Source organism: Protopterus annectens, chromosome 1.part1, assembly GCF_019279795.1.
Source record: "Protopterus annectens isolate FY-2018-M chromosome 1.part1, PAN1.0, whole genome shotgun sequence".
Taxonomy (NCBI): domain Eukaryota; kingdom Metazoa; phylum Chordata; order Ceratodontiformes; family Protopteridae; genus Protopterus; species Protopterus annectens.
Genome location: NC_056726.1, coordinates 1,254,704,836 through 1,254,710,835, shown reverse-complemented (window position 1 = coordinate 1,254,710,835; position 6,000 = coordinate 1,254,704,836).

Sequence of the window (6,000 nt, the reverse complement as noted above, 5' to 3'; positions counted from 1 at the left end):
TTATCAAAGTGCAGACTCTGATACCAACCACTTGTTCATGTGTAGTAAGCTGAACATCAAGCTGCAAAGGTTCTTTCACTCCAAAAAGAAAGGGAGGCTGCACATTGACACAGGCAAGACTCATGACTCTTCAAAAGTATGCAAGTTTATCCAAGCACTTGAAGAGGCCCTCCCTTCCAGACAGCACTGATATCATCAAGAGATAGGAAAAAGTGCTGTATGCTATCTAGAACACTGTGATATCTATCTTTGGGAAGGAGTCAGTCAAGTGTGCTGATTGGTTTGAAGGCCACGCTAAAGTGCTGATGCCCCTGATTGAGAAGAAAAGACAGGCATTCACTGCATACAGGTGCTCTCCCAATGAGGAGAACTTACAGGCACTCCTGTGTGCTTGGAGCCAAGTGCAGCAGGTAGCTCAGTGGTGTGCAGATGATTATTGGTTCCAATGTTGCTTCAAGATTCAGCAGGCTGCAGACACTGGTAACATGCAAGGAATGTACAATGGGATAAAGTAAGCCATTTGTCCATCATGAGGGAAGATTGCCCTTCTTTAGCTGGCCACAGGCAAGTTCTTGAAGGACAGAATCAAGCAGATGGAATGCTAGGTGGAACACTATTCACAGCTGTATGCCAGAGAGACTATAGTTAAAGATAGATCCCTAAATGCAATCAAGCCTCTGCTAGCCATGACTGAACTTGAAAGAATTGATATGAATGTGGAAAATTGTAATGAGCCGAAATGTTTGGAGAAAACTGGAATGAGACTGGAGTGAATGTCTTTATTTGTTAATTACCCAGAACTATACTGAACAGGTGCCAGTCTCTCCTTTATGTGCCAAGTCTTCTGGAACCTTTCAGAGTAAAGTGTGCACACACTGCAGTTCAGTTAAGAATGCTTTATTATGTACAGTGAAGGTAGATGTAAACAATATCTGAATATTGTCTTCAATAATAGTGCTGATAAACTGAAACAGTTTGTAGAAATTCTGTAATATTCTGGAATGCTGGATAACAGTGTTGATATTTATTTCATCCATAATAATATCATTAATACTCTGGAATGCTGGCTATTTGACCTGATTTCTGTACTCATACTAGAGTGTCTGTACTGCAAAGACTTTCTGCATATCAGTAAAAATGAATTAACTTAACTATGTCTGAACTCTTTCCTAATAATACCAAAACTCTACAAATCTCTACACGCCTCTTTAGCCTTGGTTCCCAAGCCTTGTACCATGATGCAAACAAAATGTGTTTGTACTCAAATGTACAGCACATTCTGTTCTAATCAGTATTCTGGACTGAAGGTTATTTCACTGATTGAAAGTTCATTCACTGAAACTGTATGCAAATTATGAAACCTGCTTTAATATGGATGCATTTCTAGACTTATGCAAAGAAAATACTGTATTTTGTACATTTAAATAATACCTGATCTAACAACTCCTCCTGAGATACATTACTTTAAAATATGAAATATAAAATGAAGACACAGGCCTAACCTTTTATTTATTTATTTATTTATTTATTTATTTAACATTTGTTGACTGGGAAAGTCCAAGTAGGATAACACCTCTTTTCAGTGGAGGCATGGGGAGAAAAACTCCAGACGCATGCATGTCTTTGGCTTATGGGAGGAAAATGGACTACCCAGAGGAAACCCACATGAATGCAGGGAGGACATACAGACTCCGCACAGAAGGCATCCCAGCCAAGAATTGAACTGGAGAACCTTGACAACATTAACCGCTGCACCACTGTGCTGCCCGCATTTACATTTTCAGACCTATGCAACGTCTCTTTCACTAACTGTATTTATGTAGGATTGATTCTGTAACAATTGTCTCTGAAATTACTGAAATGAGATGTACTTCTGTAATTACTTAATAAATATATTAATATGGTCTTTAAAGGATACTATAATGGTCACAGATGACACTTGTAAGAATTTATTATGTTTTCCTTATCTGGTAAATAAACTTGCAATTCTAACTTTGACCAGTGTCACTTGATCATTTATGGTCCATATGCATTGAATTCTCTGAACTTTATGATCTAATAATAACTGGGAAATTATTTAGCATGTTATAGCTGGTAAACTCTTTTTCTTACATCTGTAATATATGTATCTTGAAGCATAATTACCTTGTATACTGTATTAACTTGTGTCTGTAAATTTTAAGCTAGATTTGTTACTAATAAAATTGTCTATTTAAATTTAACTCTGTGTGCTGCAATAGATGTCTGCCTTTTAAATTTGTCCTAAATATCCTATAAAAATCTATGTGCTGTAATAGTAGAAGTGGTTTTACTAAAACCTATGCTTTCTATTTTAGATCTACACTGTTTCATACCCTGTCAGTGTCTTTTTAACTTTTTGTCTAATGTACAATAATTATTATGTAAGGTGCACTGTATTCTGTAAATTAATTAAAGTCTGACCCGTTATGCCTTGAGTAAATTAAATAATTTCTACTACTTATTCTTTAGATAACTTATCTTAATAAGCCTGTTACAAATAATTCTGTCACTTTACCATTAATTAATGACTGAATAACGTGAAGGGTGATGTAATTGCATGTTGTAAACTATCTAGTGATGCTGTTAGGAATGTATAACTGAGTGTGAATGTTGTATTCTGAAATCTGACTGAAATGTACTATACTGAACTCATAACTGAATGTGAATGCAATATTCTAAACCTTGACTGAAATGTACATTAAAGTGATACATGTTTATATGAACATCTAAATAGCTGTGTATAAATGTTATATTATGGAAATTAACTAAACTAATAGTAAAGGAATATCTTTTCTGACAGTCTTACCTGAAGGCTAATAAAAGCATAAACTGAAATCTGGTAAATGTTATATTCTGGAGACTAAACTATTAATAAAGGAATAAACTGAAACTAGTCCTGTTATACAATTGTGTGAAAACATTAAAACATTTGCTTATTTGCTTTGACTCTAATCTGCATAAAGGCACATCTGTTACATATACATTTTAACTTAAAGATTTTATATAACCAAAACACATTTAAACTGAAAATTTGTCCTGTTATACAATTGTCTGAAAACATTTACTTACTTGCTTTAACTGTAATCTGCATAAATGCAAATTTGTATATACACATTTTAACTTTAAAGAATTTAGGAAACAAACACATTTAAAAAACATTGAAGATATACACATTTGCTGTATACACATTTGAGATACTTGAATTGTGCACTACAGCTCTTGCCAAGTTTAGGCCTTACTCTGTATTGTCATCGTCACTGCTGAGATATTGGAAGAGCCTCCCTAGAGTCTTTTGATGAATCCACTTAGGCCTTCCAAACCTCCCCTGTACCATCACTTGCACAAGGCTGGGTGGCTGATGTAATGTTTCATTCTGGAAAATCAACTTGGAAATTATTCAAATATCCAAACTAAAAGCATGTCTTCTGTAGCAATATCTGAAAAACATACAAAAGAGTATCTGGTCCTTAAAATATCAGTATCAGGTCCTTAAAATAGCATTTTGCAGCTTTTAACAATTATAAACTGACAACATTGCTTGTTGCCGTGACTTAACATTTTTCTGCATAAAATAAACATATTCTGATAAACTCTTGCAAGTCTGCAACTGAACTGATAATCTACTACAGTGAAACAGAACAGCTGCAACTTCATTATTAAATCAAACAGAATCCTCAGTGGCATTGTTTTTCCCTCACATAACCTCAAATGAAACCAAAGTAGTAATCTGATACTGTATTAATATTTTAACATGTTTTGTATTTCTGTACCTTTATAAAATTAATCTTAACTGTTGAACTTTGTAAGTTTACTGTGTGACCCTCAGGTTGTAATTTACTTTTCAGTGTGCCGTTCTCTGCCCACTGTTTTAACATAGCCATTCCTTTTGCTGGTGTCATTTAATTCTGGAATTTATTTTATCTTTAACCCATAAATCTACATGTTCCTGTCATAACTAATTCATTAAATTCTGTACAGTTGCACTGTTTACTGCATATACATTTTACAAGTGTCATCTGTGTGCACTACTGTACATTCTGTAGCATTTTTATTTTACCATAAACTCTTGTTACTAAAGTCTAAAACAATATGTAACTCTGATGACATGTCCATACATAGTACAGAGCTGTTACACTTGGAACTGTTAGCTGATGTAACCTTTGGCCATTTAAATCCTGACAAAACTTCACTCATGTCTTCTAGCAGAGGTCTATTTGTAACTGAAATCAATATGTCTGTATTAATCAGTACATTATTCCATTTTTTTCTTTCTGTAAAGAATGAAATAATCATTCCTCTCAACCTTAAACAATGACAGATAAATAATCTGGTTTGGTGTTGGACTGCCACACCATTTATAGATGAGCTGAAAATCCTATTTTATAGAACCAGCAACAACAATGACTTCAGCTATGGCATGCATTTCTTTTTTTAGTTTGCCCTGAAACAATAATAACACTGCTTTGAGTTAAAGAATGTATTTTTCTTTACTTTGACCTGAAGCCTGTATATCATTTATGCTGGTGTTTAATTTATAAAACTGATCAAAATCTGCTCTCTGATCCCTCTTATAACCCCTCAGTGCAGTATTTGCACTGGATTTTGAAAACAATACACTAGAATTTATTACATTCTGAGCAACTGTATTTGAAATAACATGAACTTGACACTTACAAATGTTTGCTTTGTGTCTTGTCTGGAAATCTGCATGTTATGTACTTTTGGGACAGACAGGAAGAAGGTAAGAGGAAGCGAGGATGTCCAGCAAAGAGGTTGATGGATTGTGTGAAGCCTAAATTTCAAAATGCACTCACTCGAGGCACTCCTTAAAATGGAGAACATCGATATCTGTGCAGTGACTGAAACCTGCTTCAAGGATCGAGACAGCACCTCTGCATTACCAGGCTATAACTCATATCACACTTTTCGGCCATCTAAGCTGGACCGGAACACCAAAGGTGGAGGTGTGTCTGAAGAATTATGTGCTGCCTTCTGTTGGTTACTTTTTGTTATTTACATTTGCATGCAAGCACACCACAGTATATTAACTCTTAATATAACCAACTACTTTTAAATACTGGATTGTACTAAGTACAATAAATACACGGAGGCAAACTGCTTCAGTAAACTGCTTTAGTTAGTATGACATTTCTGTTACATTTCACTTTTGGTTCTACAAACATGCAACACATATGCTGTCAAGTCTCTATAAGTCTAAGTATAGTTACATTTATACCAGCAGGTCTGGTATTTTTCTCAAAGTCTGATGTAATACAGTTTTTCTTTGTATAACAGTTTTCCTTTGCTCCCTTGTCCTTAGTTCTTTGTAGTTTGATGATCCATGGAAACTCAGTCTTGTATTACCTGAAACGTGGTGTTCCAGCACTTTCTGAAACTTGATGTTCATGGGTTCATAGGTTCATACTAGGCTATCTGCCCTAGGGCATTTATAAGCCTAGCCAGAGTGTGTTTGGCTTTCGACACCCATTTTAAATTAATTTTGCTATGCCCTTTTTCGAGGTTAGTATACTGTGCCTCTGTCTAACAGTGACACAGAAGTGATACCCGGGGTAAACCTATGATCTCCCATCCACTCATCAAGATTCCTCTTGAAGAGAGTCAATGAGGGACTCTGCCTTACCTGGACTGGGATTTTATTCCAGAGTGAAGGGAACCTCTGGGTTATGAATCTGTCCCTCCAGCATGTCCTATTTATTTCAGTGCTGAGGTTCAAGCCTTTCGAGCGTGTAGCTTGATGGGATTTGGATTTTCTGAGGTGCAGCATGTCCATTAATTCCGGGTTGGACATGGCTTTATACGTCAGGCACAGATCGCCTCTGAGCAGGCAGTATGCCACTGAGTAGAGCTGGAGTTTCTTTAACCGGGCAGCATATGGCATCTGTTTGAGCCCTTTGATCCTCTTGGTGAGGTACTTTTGGGGTCTTTGCAGTTGCTGCAGGTGTCTGGTAAGGTACATCC